This window comes from Chelonia mydas, chromosome 1, assembly GCF_015237465.2.
Source record: "Chelonia mydas isolate rCheMyd1 chromosome 1, rCheMyd1.pri.v2, whole genome shotgun sequence".
Lineage (NCBI taxonomy): Eukaryota > Metazoa > Chordata > Testudines > Cheloniidae > Chelonia > Chelonia mydas.
This window is the reverse complement of record NC_057849.1, coordinates 223,669,624-223,686,501: the sequence shown is the minus strand read 5'-3', so window position 1 is coordinate 223,686,501 and position 16,878 is coordinate 223,669,624. Positions and strand designations below refer to the sequence as shown.

The window sequence follows — 16,878 nt, the reverse complement described above, 5'->3', positions numbered from 1 at the left end:
ATTGAGGCAGACCCCTGCAATAGAAAGTTTTTATCCTGAATGGTTAAAGTTGGCAAAGTTATATGCAACTGGAGATAGGGTCTTCCACTGGGAGGTGACAGGAAACCTTAACTATAGGCCAGCTTCCAACTCTGCCTATAATGCCTCTCTATACAGAACACTGATCTGCTTCCAGACACCTTCCACTAAAGCTAGTCTAAAAATGCAGTAGCTGGAAAATTGAAATTTTCCTTTCAAATCAATTCAACAAAACATTAAACTGCATTGCCCTATTAGCACATTTCCTTATGGGAGTTGTAGTTTGAGCCTCCATTCTCTCCTACACACTAGGCTCCTTGGAGCACTACATCACCCACAATGCAAAGCGGATTTCCCTCAGACTGAGCTGTGTGAGGCCTCATGGAAGTCACATGACTTTGGGTGCATCATCTGAGATATAGTCTGGCTAGGGAGCCTGGCCCATAGGGAGAATGGAGACATCAGGCTGCCAAACTACAACTTCCACAAGGAAAAACTCAATAATGGGAAAAGGCAATTTAATGTTGAACTGACTAGATACAAAATGTTGTGGGTCAGTCCAATAGACCAAAATAAAACATTTCAATGTCAGGAATGCCAAAATGTTTTGTTTTGATCGAAAATGTCACAATGAAATGTTTCAGTATTTCCTAATAAAAATTTTGCAGAATTTTCCATTGAACAAAATTTCAGCTTTTTGTTCTGATGTGGAATGAAAACAAATATTTAATGTTTTGAATTTTCCATGGGATGGATATTCCAAATGTTGCTCAACTCTACCTTTTACCACTTTCTAGTTGCCTGAAATTCATACAATGCTTATTAAGTAATTATATGAACAATTTACTACTGTGTTTAGAACCAGGATCTCTTTTTTTTAAAGCAAGAGTTCTGCCAAAGAGCTAAATGTGCAGCTGTTTTAATGAAAGTCAATGCAATTTTCTTTGAAGACAATCTATACTTTTCTTCCAACTCGTGACCTTTGAAAACAAAATCTATTGAATTTCAGTTTAAATAGCTATTAGTATCTTACCAAAATTCATTGCAGAGGAAGGCAAGGAACGTAAAATAAATGTTTATTTTAAGGATCAGGAGAAAATGATTGGTCTATAGAGAATTCCATTATAGGAGGGAAGGAGGAGAAGAGAGAGAGAGAGAGGAAAAGACGATGATATGAATGAAGCCAGATGAGCACAGTTTCTAATAAAGTCAGCCAAAACTTTACTAATAGTGAATCACTTCTTAAAAGTGATACTGAGAATTTCAATAATCCCTTTTCACTCATGGATCTCAAAGTATTTCATAAATATTAATCCAGCCTCACTAACACCTTGAGGTTGTCATTTTACAGATTGGTAAACTGAAGCACAAAGAGATTAATACTCACATTTTCAAAAAAGATTCACTAAATTGTGAATCCTCAGTTTTGGGGTACCCAATTTCAGATTCATGGGGTCTGATTTTCAGAAATGCTGAGCACTGCAGCTCCCATTAAACTTCATTTGGAGGTGGGGGTACTCAGCCTGTGGGGAAAATCTGGGGATAGGAGTCTCAAGTTGAAATGTGAAGCACCCACAATTAGTGGACACCCTTCAAAAATTTGGAATGTGATTTGCCCAAAGCCACAGGGTGACTAGGTGGCAGAGCTAGAAACACAATCCAATAATCTTCACTTCTGTTTGCTAGACAGTATCTCCAACTATTGGATCATCCACCTGGACATGTGCCTTTACGGTTTTAAAATCCTATATTGAACACTTACTCTCTCCTCTAAATAGTCTCTGTGAAAAATTACCTTAATTTATTGTGATGTTTGTGACTAAATGCTTAAATAACAATCTGTTTCAAAGTATTAAAAAAGAAGAAAATCTTCCAAAATTTAAGAAGCCTGAGCCTATCACTCTCATTATGGCAGAATAATTATTTCTCAGTGGTAAAAGATAAGGGATGCTTTTCCTTACATGTCCTAGAACCTTTCAAATGACAACTACTTCCAAGTGGTCTATCTTATTACTAAAGTTTAGGTACCTTGTCGTTCAGCTGCTTCCGTGAAAGAATACCCATCTTTTTCTGCCAGAAAGGGTGGATTGTTTGTGTCTCCTCTTAAACTCCCTCCAAGACCATATAAATCATAAACAGGAGTAGCCTCCTCTTTTATCTTATCTTTTACACACAGTCTAGTTTTCCTTGGTGGTCTTAAATTACACTCTAAGGAGAGTCTTTATGCTTACGAGAAGGCTTAAAGTTTGCAGCTGGCCCGCTTTACACCGATTTACTATTACTTGAGCAATTAAAATAAAGCAGTGGGTTCACTGTTCTTTTGGGTGGGAAAGTCCCTCTTTGGTCTGACATACTTTCTACTGCTTTTTAGGAGTCCAAAGGGACAGTCCTATGGAAGGTGCCTGCCTTTACATGGTTGAAATCATATGTCCCAGTAATATACTGCAAACACAATTGATCCTTATTCATCATCTGCCTTTGTTTCTGCGCCCAGAGCAGAAATGTTGATTAGGGAAAGAAGTGCGTTTTTTTGAGCCATCAGTAGAAGACATTGCAGTGAGTACTAAAGACAACTTTATGTTTTTCCTGCAAAATGATGACACTGAGAGTCACCCCAACTTTTATTTCTGTTTCTATTCAACAGTCAACCCAGTCTGCCTGTCTCTGTTATAAGTGGTGTCTCTGTTATAAGTGGGGTCTCACTATTTTTTGATTGTCTAATTAAAAGAAGGACTTCTCTGTAAACATTCTCACTAAAATTATGCCAGAGTTCCAGAATTATGTATCTTGTAGTATATAGACTGGAGTCCATTAAGAACTAGAATTTTTTCACCCACAGCTGTTAAATTTGTCATGTTATTTATGCTATTTTCTATTTGAACTAAACAAAATACTGCAAATACCATGGTAAACATCAATTTTTGTACAATGGCCCCCAGTATCTAGCTGCCGTTAAGATAACCATGAACTCGGGTTGAAGATTTGATTGAGGCTGGCACCATGTTGTTTTCTGGACGCTATGAATTAGCGGAGATTTAAATTGAATGAATATGCGCTGCATGCTTTTATGCTGACATTTCAAATATTATAGTTTTGCAGATATCATAGAGTTGAAATGTATGTGATTTCTTAAGAAGACACCTCTTGAGGTGAACTATGGGAGCTACTTGATATTACCAATTCAGATGTCAAGTTCAGATTGTTGAGACCAAGTTCCTTACTGATGGTTTGCTTGAATGCTAATAGGTTGGACTCCCACTCATCTGAAGATAAGAAAAGATCCAGATCAATGTTGCAGACCAAAGTTCAATCCAATCCCCAAATGACTGACAAATGCCTACATCATTATCGCGCCTACCTCTATGTTAAAGATGATTCTTCTCTTTCTTTTGGTAAAGTCTGTCCTACTCTGTATTACATTAAAAATTATCTAATTACTGCTCATTTTCCCCTCCAATTTGTTTCCAGCTCTCTGATTCTTTTTTTCTCCCCATGTCCTTTATGGACTTTAAAGCCAGAAAGGACCATCATGATACTCTAGTCTGATCTCCTGCACACTGCAGGCCACAGAACTTCACCCACCCATTCCTGTGATAGACCCATAACCTCTGGCTGAGTTACTGAAGTCCTCAGATCATGACTTAAAGACTTCAAGTTACAGAGAATCCACTATTTACATTACTTGTTTTATTGGCTTAAACACAAATACATAAAGATAGATTTTCTTACAATAAACATACAATTAATCTGACATATTAACGTGTATAAAGTATAATGAACACATAAATAACCATGTAAATAAGAAAATAAAAATGAGACTGAAACAGAGAGAAAGAAATGGTACCAGGAAAGGAAAGGAAAACAGAAAGGTAGACGTTTGAACACGTTAGGTCAAACTATTTGGATTCATTTACAGTTCCTCATTTAGTGATTTGCTGATAGCACTGTAATACAAGTGTGATTGTAATACATTTCTATCAGTGCTGACTGTCCTCATATATTGGAAGTCTTCCACTTTTATGAAAAGGCATGGTTTTCATATTGGCTAGCTCTTTGAGAGCACCATTGTACTGGCTGCATGTGTCTAGGCAATGGATTTCTTTGTGGAAAATAATACCATTGACTACTTCCAACGCTCTTGGTAGGAGTTTTTATGAACGTTTGGCATGTCAGTTAAACTCCCATCATAGCCAAGAGTAAAGATTACAAAATCCATCTGCAGGCCTGAATCCAGAATTAAATCAAGCTTATCTATGGCTTGCATCCAAAAATAACTCACTGGCTGGCACTCCTACAACATGTGTGATAACATGCCATTCATTTCCCCACACTACCAGCTCTTTGTTGACACATCTTGAGCCCACTTTCTGTATTCTCTTTGGAGACCAGTGTACCCAAAACAGTTTTTTTCCTAAACTTTTTCTGAGATCCAGTGTGGATTTAATCACACTGAGTCCACACAGCCCCCATTTTTCTTACTGGTCTCTTCAGTGCAGCGCTTCTTCCCCTTTCTCCCCTCACCCACAATTTGTAATTGTGGTCATCTTCTTAAATATCTACTGTATATATGCTAATATTCTGCATTGCTTTGTACCCATTTTTGCCCAAGTGGCTTACAAGATTTGGTTCATCTGGCAACATTGGTCGGCAATAAAATCCGGGCCCGGATTACTTGGTCCTTAAAATCCTAGAGCGTTTCCTTTTATATATTTATTTTTAGGGTATGGCAGAAGATGGGTGAGTGATGTGTGCGTGCATAGGGGTGTGGGGGATTCTAAACACTGCAGACATTATTATTCTCTTAAACCACACACTGCAGAGAAGCTTAATGTCATCTCACAGGCATTCTTTCAAGATGTCAGAGATTCACAAATCCACAAAAGTTAATAGATGTAAAAAGCCTTCCAAATGCCCTGTAATTTGCTGATTCTTTACAACCATTAGGTGGCTGTCTCAATCATTTGAGTTAGTTTCCCCCCCCCTCCCCCAAATCTCAAAGGGTTTCCTTGAAATATATTCAGAGATGTGAAATACAGTCAGATGAACAATTCTAAAGCCAATCATTTTCCAGGTCTGGCACAGGGGTCATCTGCAGATCAATTCTGACATCTTGTCAGCTACACCCTCCACAGACACTTTCATCTTCCAGCCCTCATTTTTGCCCTGGATTTAGCCCTGATAAGAGAAGTAATTTATGAGCCATGTAATACTTAGAGTTTCAGAGGGAATGGTCAATACACAAAGCATTAGCTTGCATAATCTTCTTTCAAAGAACTACAGTAAATCTCAGTTTTGCCATTTACTCTGACTCCATGCTGCAGAGGCTGCCCTGGCTTCCTCTTTTACTTCCAGGTGTTGTTAATGATCTATAAAATCTGCTCTTGTTTAGATCCTAGCTTCGTGAGACATTGCCTCTATGGCCATGCACCGTTGTGGCAAATGAGTCTTCTAGTCTGGAGTTCCCTTCCACCAATGATCTGATAGAGCCACGGTTTGTTAACCTTTGGGGCAAGAGGCTTTTCCTTGAAATAGGTTTGGGTGGGATGGGGTTCTTTTGGGGATAGGTCTCAAATAAGGAGGCATTCATAGTTCTGAATAATACCAATCAATGAATAATTCACTGTCTAAAAATAGCTAATTGGATCATTCCTGAATCAATTGGCACAAAAAGGTGGTGATGTATAGCAGGAGGCAGTAAGAAAGATCGGAACATCAGCCTTCAAGCAGTGGGTAAGGTGATAGCAGCCCAAAAGGGGGTCAGATGCAGCCATTGTTGTGAGAATGGGAGGGAGGGGATTCAGCGAAGCTTGATTTGCATGTGGACGAGTCCAGGGGGAGGATGTTGAGCAGAGTAGGAGGTGCGTCGAGTAAAGTGGGTGTGTCAGGGCATGAGATATTGGCTGGAGGATCATGGCTTTGGAGAAGGTCACAGCTATAAGTATACAAAAACTATGCAATTACTTTGCTAATTCATCCCCATGGATCACCCTTGCTAAATTCATTGCTTCTGCTACCAGACTGGGTCACTTTGTCATTTGTCCCTAACTGCAGTAACAGATCCATTCAAATCTGAATGCCTCAGTTGAATACACAACAATTATGTTGAATTACACATCATTTTTCCCTTTGTATAAACTGTTTGCAATGTTCTTAATGCAATTGACCAGATCCTGGCCCTGATATTTCAGTGATTTCATGCTATACATCAGTGAAAAAGAGTGGTGGAGCCAGCCTAGCCAGCTGCATTGTAGAATCCCCAGGTGTCTTAAGCTTCCAAAGTTGGCTCTGTGCCACAACTTTCTGGCCTTCCCTGGTACATGCGTCATGCCGGAGCATGGCCAAAGGAGAGGCATGTCAGGAGCGCACTGGCACGCCAATGATCCCCAGCTGCTGGAGAAACCTGTTGGGTGTCTTTGCAGCCAGGCATAAATTAGAACAGCCCTGATTCTGCAACCCCATAGGGAGCTCAATCAGACCCAAGGATCTGGCCTGGTATTTCTGTGTCCCTCATTTAAAGTTATATTACCTGGGACGCATACAAGTTTCTGTACCTAGCCATATTTTTTGTTTAGCATCTGGCACAGTAGGGCCTCTAGTTGCTACTCTAATAATATAAATAAATACATGAACAACATGGAATTCTTTACAGGCCTTGGTGAAACTCATCTGGTCCAGTTTGCAGGGGTCATATGGACCTTTTTCATCGGTTATAATTCATGTAGTTTGACACTCCTCCCATTTAGCCTTATGTTTTGGTTTCAAATAAACCTGAAATCTCAAAGCAAAACTGCCAAGTTTCGTCTGAGTTTGTGTTAAACCATAAGAAACCCCACCATATTCCACATCAGTCAGTTAAGAAGTGCTTGAAACCACCCAGGTTCAGTGAAAAGTTCACAGAGCTAATGTACGTTTTGGCAAATATGGCCCAAGGTTTGGTCCAAAAATCCGACCATTTTTTTCTGGATTTTACATAGCTTTAACCAAAGACTGCCGCGACATCTGTTCATCCTTAAGCAGAATAATTAGGATATTAAGACATTTTTCTCATTTGTATAGAAATTTTCCAATGAAAATGGCTACATAATTCACAATTAAAAGACTTGTACAGCTCCCTTATTCATAGTAAAACTTCATTGGCATTCAGTCATACTCATCTGCAAGTTCTCAAATAGTGAATATGAAAAGGGATGTCAAACCCATCCATGGAAATAAAGAAGAGGATTCTTGCCAGTCACCAAAAAGGTGGCACTGACAAGATTCCGGAAGGTGCTTGCTCTTTTCCTCCCACCTGTGTTTGGCAGTAAAGTCTGGGAAGAAATATCTGTCTCCACCAAATGTTTAGTGACTGCCCAGAATTTGAGTTAAAAACTTGAATTCATGGCTTTGGGTTCTGTCTGCACCTCCCTTTTGCCAAAGTCTGCAAACAGTGTTAAGTGAGCTTCAGGGTGAGAGGTATAGCACTAAAAACACCAATGAAGAGATTTTAACATCTCTTTCAAAACAAAGCACGGATACTCTGTTTAAAGGCAGACAATAAAATATCAATTTCTCTGCATGCACCACCGTGACGCTATTGACATGAACTCTGACTTTATAGATCATTGTTGCAACCAGGGTCCTATGGTTGCACCAGGTCTTGTACAGAGGAGGTCAAGTGGGGTGTCTATGGAAAGGTTGTAGTTTGCTGGTTACGATTATGCTGTCTGTATGTGTGTATCATTTTTTTGTTTTAAGTTATGAATATTGGCTATGTACTTGTATCTCAATGTGTTTGATTCTAAGTAGCCTCAGTGAAGCATTTGGTCAGCTTCTGGAGGAGAGGACTATTCTCAGTAAGTGCCCAATCAAGAAACACTTAACTGACAATGGACTTTGGGAGACGCCAATCTACATCTGAACTTTCCTGGGAACGTTCAAATTAACATGTAAACAATGGTGTCGGCCTGCAAAAAGCTGAATCATTCATGGACGTGTGACTTGCCCAGGTGGCTACAAACTCCATCTTGTTGCTGTGATTTGGACAGGAGAACAAAGGGGTTTCCGCCCACAAGAGAGAGACTATAAAAGGCCTTGGAAACCCCTCCATTTTGTCTTCAGCTGGCTTAACAGGTGGCCTCTCCATCCATAAGAGATGCCTGAAAGAAACTGGAACAAAGGACAGTAACTACATGGGTGTGAGTGATTGCTAGACCCAGACTAGGAAGGAGTTCAGTCTGTGAAAGAAGCTTACTGGGACATCTCTAAGGGTGAGATTTACCTGTATGCGGTTTCTTAATGTATTAGACTTAGAGTTGCATGTTTTGTTTCATTTTGCTTGGTAACTTACTTTGTTCTGTCTATTATTACTTTGAACCACTTAAATCCTACTTTTTATACTTAATAAAATCACTTTTTTTTGTATTATTGAACCCAGAGTAAGTAATTAATATCTGGGGGGGGCAAACAGTTGTGCATATCTCTCTATCTGTGTTATAGAGGGTGGACAATTTATGAGTTTACCCTGTATAAGCTTTGTACAGAGTAAAACGGATTTATTAGGGGTTTGGATCCCATTGGATAATCTAACGCATTTCCTTGCTTTACTTACAGTTTTTGTAATCTTAGATGCTTATTTCAGGTAGGGTTTTAGGAAAGGTTTTTTTCCTGCCTGGTCCCTCTCTCTGTCCCAAGAGAGCCCAACAAAGAGAGAACAAAAAAAACAACCTCCCCCCACAGATTTGAAAGGATCTTCTTCCCTTATTGGTCCTTGTGGTCAGGTGCCAACCAGGTTTTTTGAGCTTTTTAACCCCTTATAGGTAAAGGAGGGATTTTATGCTACCCTTAGCTGTATGTTTATGACAGAGGTAGTCTCAGCACACCAGGTGACAGTCCCAAGGGGGTCTTTGTGACTGAACCGGTCATAGCCACACCACCTTATTTGTATTACACTAGTGTCTCCTGTCCCTAACTGAGATCAGGATTGTCCCAGACATTGTACAAACAAACAGTAAGAGAGAGTTTCAGTAAGAGTTTCATAAAATTGCAAGGAACAGAAATAAAATATACAGAAACTGAGTGCCCACGCTGAGCTTTCCAAAGCCATGCAAGAGATTTAACCACATATCATCCATTAATTTTAATATCTTTAATTTTAAAGCTATTTTGCCTCCAGCACCTCTTTTAAAATCTCATCCCTAAATTTTAATCCTGAGGTGAAAGTCAAAGAAGATACAGTGGCTACTCCTGGGGGAATTCTGTGCCAACAAATTAAAAATTCTGCACCAAAAAATAAAAAATTGTGTCCACAATATTTTAAAATTCCACAAAATTCTGCATATTTTATTTGTCAAAATAATGCAATGTAATCACTCTGGTTTCAATTATGTCAGTAATTTATTTAAACTACAATACAATGGATAGAGAATGGGAGTGGAGAGCAAACCCTCTTGCCTAATAGTAATGTAGCTAGGTTTAACCCTTTATTTCGAGTTATTAGTCAACAAATATATGCAGCCAAATGCTCAGGGTTACAACACAGGTAACTGAAGAGCAAGTGAGGGCAGGGGAATCAAACTCCCAATTTATATTGCTACTGACCATCTCCAGAAAGGTCAGTAGCAAACAGCTCACTGAGTACATTTTGATAAGAAATATTTTCAGTCCAAAAATGTAGACCAGTTCTAATCACTAAAGCAGTATAAGCATTTATAGAGCCATACTGTCTTTTACACCACTCTGGCAACGTAAAGGATCCTTAAAACTTTTACATGTATTTTATACTCCTGAGGGAATTCACAAAGACAGTGGGAATAATTCAGTAAGCAGGCAGGCTGCTACATTCTGCTCTGCCTGAAGGGACAGAGCCTACCCCACACCTACTTCCTCAGAAACACCCCGAAGCCCTACCCCTCCGCGCCGAGCATGCTGCAATAGCGAGTGAGAGGGACAGTGTCTCTCTCTCACACATTCACCCCCCTCCCGGTGGTGATTTACGCCTCTACTGGCTGCTCCAGGTGCCCAAACCAACCTGCCTGCACTGCCAGGGTAGGGCACATGACCACTCTTGAGCTTCCCTTTGCTTCTCTGCTAGAAGTAATTTTTCTGTGAGGAAGCAAAGAAATCTGCAGGGGACATGAATTCTGCACTTGCACAGTGACTCAGAATTCCCGCAGGACTAAGTGGCACTATTAACACATTTTCCAGTCTCAGAAAGTTTCCTAAAGAACAATGTATTAATCAATATTCACACATAAAAAAGTTTAAATTTTCAGCTACATAGAAATTGCTATACTGGATCAGATCCAAGGTCCATCTAGTCTCCAGCAGTGGCCAGAGGAAGAGCCCTGTAATAGTTTGATGTGGGATAATCTCTCCCCCACATTATGCTTCATCCTGGTCTCTAATAGAGATTGTCTTAAGCTTTGACACATGAGGTTTTATATCCCTTCTAAATTTTTGTTATCATTTATTATGATAGCTCTGGTTATTCTTGATAGTCAAATAAATACCCAATCCCTTTTTTAATCTTGTGAAGTTCTTGGTCTCAACAGCTTCTTGGGGCAATGAGTATCACAGTTCAACTACATGCTCTTTGAAAAGTATTTCCTTTTATTAGTTTAGAATTTCCCAGCTCCTTAGTTTCATTCATTGTCCTTGTTCTTGTGTTATGAGACAGGGAGAACAGAAGCTCTAGAGCATTTATTATTTTATGTACTTTCATCACGTCCTGTCTTAGTCATCTAGTTTCTATGATATACAAGCCCAATCCTTTCGATTTCTCTTTATATAAAAGTTTTACCATGCCTTTGATCATTTTCATCACTTTTCTCCAAATCCCCTCTAGTTCTGCAAATCCTTTTTTGAGATGGGGTGACCTGTACTGCACACAGTTGGCCTGATGAGACTGCACCATTGATTTATAGAAAGGCATTATGTTTTCCATATTATTCACCATCCCATTCCTTCTGCATCCTAGTACCATGTTTGCCTTTTTTGCCTCCAGCTGCACATTCAGCCAAGGTCTTTGTTAAGATGTCTACGGTGATACCCAGGTTCCTTTCTCAAAGGTGTATGAGTAGTTTGAATGTTTCCTTCCAATGTGCATTACTTTGCATTTATTGACATTGAATTTCATTTGCCATCATGTTGCCCATTCATCTTGCTCGTTTAGATCTCTATGAAGTTGCTCGTATTCTTGTCTGGCCCTGACTAACCTAAATAACTTTGTGTCATCTTCAAAATTTTGCTACCTCACTACTCGCCCCATTTCCAGATGATCAATAAATATATTAAACAACATGGGACCTAGTACAGAACCTTTAAGCACCCCCACTGTTAACATTTTGCCATGATAAAAACTGACCATTTAATCCTACTCTTTGCTTTTGTCTGTTAGCTAGTTTTTGCTCCATGGCAATACTTTGCCTCTCACCCGATGACTACTTAGTTTCTTTAAAAACAAAAAAACAAAAAAACAAGGAGTACTTGTGGGCTATTATCAGCAGGAGGAAAATAAACTTTTGTAGTGATATCACTAAAGTTTTTTTTTCTCCTGCTGATAATAGCCCACCTTAATTGATATGCCTCGTTAGAGTTGGTATGGCAACCCCTATCTTTTCATGTTCTCTGTGTGTATATATATATCTTCCTACTGTATTTTCCACTCCATGCATCTGATGAAGTGGGTTTTAGCCCACGAAAGCTTATGCCCAAATAAATATGTTAGTCTCTAAGGTGTCACAAGTACTCCTCGTTCTTTTTGCTGATACAGACTAACACAACTACCACTGAAACCTGTTAGTTTCTTTAGTAGCCTCTTGTGTAGGACCTTATCAAAGGCCTTTGCAAAGTCTACAACAACACTACAAACAATTTATTTAGATGTGTTGGTCCCAGGATAGGGGAGAGAGACAAGGTGGATGAAGAAGAGCTCTGTGGAGCTTGAAAGCTTGTCTCTCTCACCAACAGAAGTTGGTACAATAAAAGATATTACCTCACCCACATAAATAAATTATGTCAACCTCTTCTCCTCTGTTCACCATTTTACAATACATTCAAAGAATTCTAAGCAATTTGTGAGTCACAACTTTCCTTTACAGAAACCATGCTGGTTAAACCCTATTTTATAATGATTTTCCAGGTGTGTTGTTATTTTGTTTGTAATTATTATTTCAACTAATTTACTAGCTTCAGATGTAAGGCTTACCAGTTTATAATTCCCTGGATCACATCTGGAGCCTTCTTAAGCCATTTTCAGATTTTTTTTCTTCTTGCTTTTACTTTTATTGTACATCCTTGTGTGCCCCTTCCTTTCCTTTTCATTGTTCCATCTTCATTCTATTGCTTCAGCCACGAGTTGTTCCATCTCTTCGCTTTCATGCTCCATTTATGATTTCTCTGCTCTCTCCCTCTTTCTCCATGTTTTATCAGTTTCCCCTTTTCTCCCTCTATTCTCTTAATCTTCCTCTGTCTCTCATTCCTTCTTAAGTCTCTCCCTTCCCCACTCACTACCCCCCTTCATTCCTTTATCTCTGTGCCCCACTCCCAAACTCCTCCCCTGTTTCTTTCTTGACTTTCTTAGTCAGTCTCCTAATAACACTCCTCTAGTCTATTCTATCTCTAACGCCTTTCCATTCATGTTACCACTCATTTATACCCACACTTTGCCACACAATACACACACACTTTGCAAGATATATACCTCCACACTCCACCAGGCATGCATATGTGCTTATATGTGCCTACCCTGCCATACATTCTCTCTCTCTCTCTCACACACACACACAATCTGCCACAAACTCTGCAAACAAGGGCCATCTACAATATTCTCCCTCTAAGCCAGGGGATAAGGGCACATGATATCCAACCCCAAATCAAGGGAGATGACCTAATATTCTGTCATCTGCCCAACTGAGGTGTAGTGCACCCTCAGGTATCTTCTTCCTTCACCCCAAGTAGAGGGGAGTGACTTTTCTCCTTCCTATTGAACTACCTCCCTACCCCACCCCCATCAAGGGGGGAGGAACAATGTTTTTCTCTCTCCCGACCTGTGTTGGGCTGAAACTGAGCTGGGAGGGGACATATGGACTAGAAGTAGCTGCAGTATCAGCCAACTGGCAGGAAAGGAGGGTTGAAGGACCTCACCCAGGGTATGTCCACACTGCAATCAGAGGTGTGATGGCAGAACATGTAGATGTACCAAGCTAGCTCTGGTAACAATAGCAGTGAAGGTGCGGCAGAACGGACTTCCATACAGGCTGATTGCCTGAGTATGTACTCAGGTCCAAGGCGGTCTTGCACAACCCAGTGCCGCCATACATGCTGTCACAGCTTTGCTGCTATTGGTACCCGAGCTAGCCAGATGAAAGCTAGCTCAGATATGTCTACATATGCTACAATCACACCTCTGATGTGTGTGGCCCCAGAGTGAGCAGGATGGAATGGAGCTGGTTGGCCAGCTTGGCGGGAGAAAGAGACGTCCAGCTCAGTAGTGAGCATTGGGCTTAGATCAGTGGCTTTTAACCTTTCCAGACTACTGTACCCCTTTCAGGAGTCTGATTTGTCTTGCGTAGCCCCACATTTCACCTCACTTAAAAACTACTTACTTACAAAATCAAGCATAAAAATACAGAAGAGTCATAGCACACTATTACTGAAAAATTGCTTACTTTCTCATATTTACTATATCATTATAAAAATCAATTGGAGTATAAATATTGTACTTACATTTCAGTGTATAGTATATATAGAGCAGTGTAAACAAGTCATTGTCTGTATGGAATTATAGCTTGTACTGACTTTACTAGTGCTTTTTACGTAGCCTGTTGTAAAACTGGGCAAATATCTAGCTGAGCTGATGTACCCTCTGGAAGATCTCTGCATATCCCCAGGGGTATGGGTACCCCTGGTTGAGAACCACTGGCTTAGATAAACTGTCTGTTTACATTAGGGCAGGGAGGCCTGGTTAGCATTTGCCAGGCATATTGTCCATTTAGATCTACCTTTGCTAAATAACATGTCATCTGCAAAAGTTCCACCTCACTGCTCACCTCTTTCCCGCGATCCTTAATTACTGTTAAAAACACTGGTCTTTGTGGCATCCCACTGTTAACTTTTTGCCATCCATTCTTACTGTCTCTCTTACACATTTCTGATCCACTCTCTAACCATGGCCACAAAGTCTCATGAGGGACTTTAAATTCTGACTTCAGATAAATTTTGACAGCTAGTGGTTCTTTAGCCACTGTTTTGTTGACATACACAAAGAATTCTAGCAGACTAGAGAGGCATGTTTTTTTCCTTACAGAAGCCATCCAGACATATCTTAACCATATCACATTACCCTAAAATCATTAGTATTACCCTTGAAAAGAAGTAGGTTTTTTAAAGTGCAGTTTTCAGCTGTGCTGAACAGAAAAAACTATGGCGATTAGCAAAGAACAAAGCAAAATGACAAACCAAAAGTTGCTCAAAACTGGAGATTTAAGGTCTCATACCTTTTCCCAGTCTTCAACTACTAGGAGCAAAATTACACAGGGCTAGAAGCACTTTCACCAAAGACTAAACACTGATGCTCCAGTCCAGCAAAAGCATTTGAGCATGTGTTTATCTTTAAGAACATGAGTTATCTCATTGACATCATCAGGACTACTCACACGCTTAAAGTCAAGCACATGCTTAAAATGCTTTGGTGAATCAAGGCCTGAGAGCATAAACACACAGCTCTTTTTCAGTGCAGCACTTATTGTACTTGGCACATATACGTTTCTAGAAAATCTGTATTGAGCAACAGCATCTGACTACTTGCCATGGCAGAGGGTGGGGAGGGTTGATAAATTGGGAACCCTCAGGGCTTTATCAGTTGGGCTTCTGAATGCTGCAGCTGCCCCTATGTGCGCTATTACCATTAATTTCTTAATTCAAGCCCCAAGTTGCAAAACCATCACATGTCCACACCCCAGTTTAAGTTCCAAAGCACAAGTAAATAGATTGATAGGGCTCAACAACCAGATACTCCTGGTTCAGCCAGAACAAAGGAATTAAGTAAACACATGTTGGCATTGGCATAGTCTGACTCCTACTGCCTCTGGCTTGGCAAAGGGTAAGCAAAATATGACTAATCTAATAAATAAAATAGAATTGATACTGAAGAAATTCTACAGGTGTTGAGTCACGGGCAGCTTCACTATCAACAGTGTATCATGATTTCACCATTGAACAACAGATGTCAGTGAGGTAGCAGAAAAGCTTCCCCTTAAACATTAAAACCCCCAAACCACTAGCATTTGAAGAGGTTCAGCCATTTCTCTCTCCTCAGTAGGCAGCAGCAAGGAAGTGCCTGTGTAATTAGGTGGCTTGATGTCATTCTGGTGCAATTAATGTTAAGGATAAAACTCAAATTACCCCCATTACTTGGAGGTTTGCTAGTTTGAGGATTGTCAACCTCTTTCCCGTTCTGGAGCCCTTCTTTTTGTGCAACAGTGAGAGAACTGAAAGATTATGCCAGTATCCAACAAAATTACAGCCGTGTTTTTCTCATTTTGCATGACCAGAAAATTGCTACAGGTGTAAAAAGGACTAAAAGAGAAAAACTTCTTTCTCCAGATGAACTTAGAAATATGTTACTACAAGTGTAGAAAGAAACACTGACGAGTGAGATTGCATGAATGCGAAACTACTTGGAAAGGATAAGTCAACCAGTTCAGACATAACAATACCTCTTCATCTCTGCCCTTCCCCGAGCCAAACTCAAATGCAGCCAAACCTTTTCTGAGCTTCAGAAAAGTTCAGATAATAGTTTCTCCCATTTTTCTCTTCTGCACTTCTGTGTTTTTGTGTGACATGGAAGTGCCAAGACACACTGAGCCAGGTCTTCAGCTGATATTAATCAGCTCCACTAAAGTCAGTGCAGTTATGCTGGTTTACAGCAGTTTGGGAAATAGCCCATTGTGCCCATGAGATTTTCAGCCCTGCATCCAACTCAAAGGCTTTGCATAATTGTTGGGTGAATATTCAAATCAATGCTTGTTTGAACCAAACATCAGCTTTTTGAGATTCACTCCTCACTAGTGTTAAAGGAAACGCCTTACCCCGCAAGACAACCCAAGCACCATATGAGTAGGATGACCAGATAGCAAATGTGTAAAATCAGGACAGGGGGTGGGGCGTAATAGCCTCCTATATAAGAAAAAACCCAGACTATCAGGACTGTCCATCTGGTCACCCTACATATGAGCCCTTCACTCCTCACATGGGCAGTGCATAAAGTTATGTCATTCTTTCACAGTGTTACAAAAATCACTGATTGAACACCACAGGCCAAATTCGACTTTTGGTTCCCCCATGTGACTGACCACCCTTATTAAAATCAAGCACAGATATCACCGAGAGAAGAATTTGATCCAAGGAAGATATTTACAGCTACACAAAGGAAGGTGATTGTAGTATTTTCTGGGACGTGTGGGACTATATGCTTTCTTTCTAGCAAATATTGATTCAATGAAACATTGTGATAACCAGACACAACAAACCAGTACTCTTGCATTTAAATAAGAAACTGTGCAATTGATGGTGCTAGGGCAGCTTTTGAGAGACAGATAAAGGGAAAGATATCTGACCAGAATCCTGAGCTGAGCTGAAGATGACAGCGACGATGTCAATGTTGGAGATATAGAGAGTTATTTTGTAAGATCTCTCCTCATGAAATAATATCACACATAGAATTGGTGGAAAGTGATAACACATGATACTGACTATCCTGTAAGAGTTTGTTAGGCCATGGTCCTATATGCCAAGTAATTTTTTTTAAATATTTTTCACTTCAGATAATTTGTAGAGTCATCTTCACATGATAATAATCTGAGCAGAATATTTATGCATCAC

At 39.9% G+C, this 16,878-nt stretch overlaps 1 protein-coding gene across 2 annotated transcripts in view; it reads right to left on the bottom strand.

Annotated features, from left to right (window-relative positions):
* WNT7B (Wnt family member 7B) overlaps positions 1–16,878 on the bottom strand; it is a 131,272-nt gene that overhangs the window by 45,527 nt on the left and 68,867 nt on the right. The gene's annotated exons all lie outside the window — the stretch shown is intronic.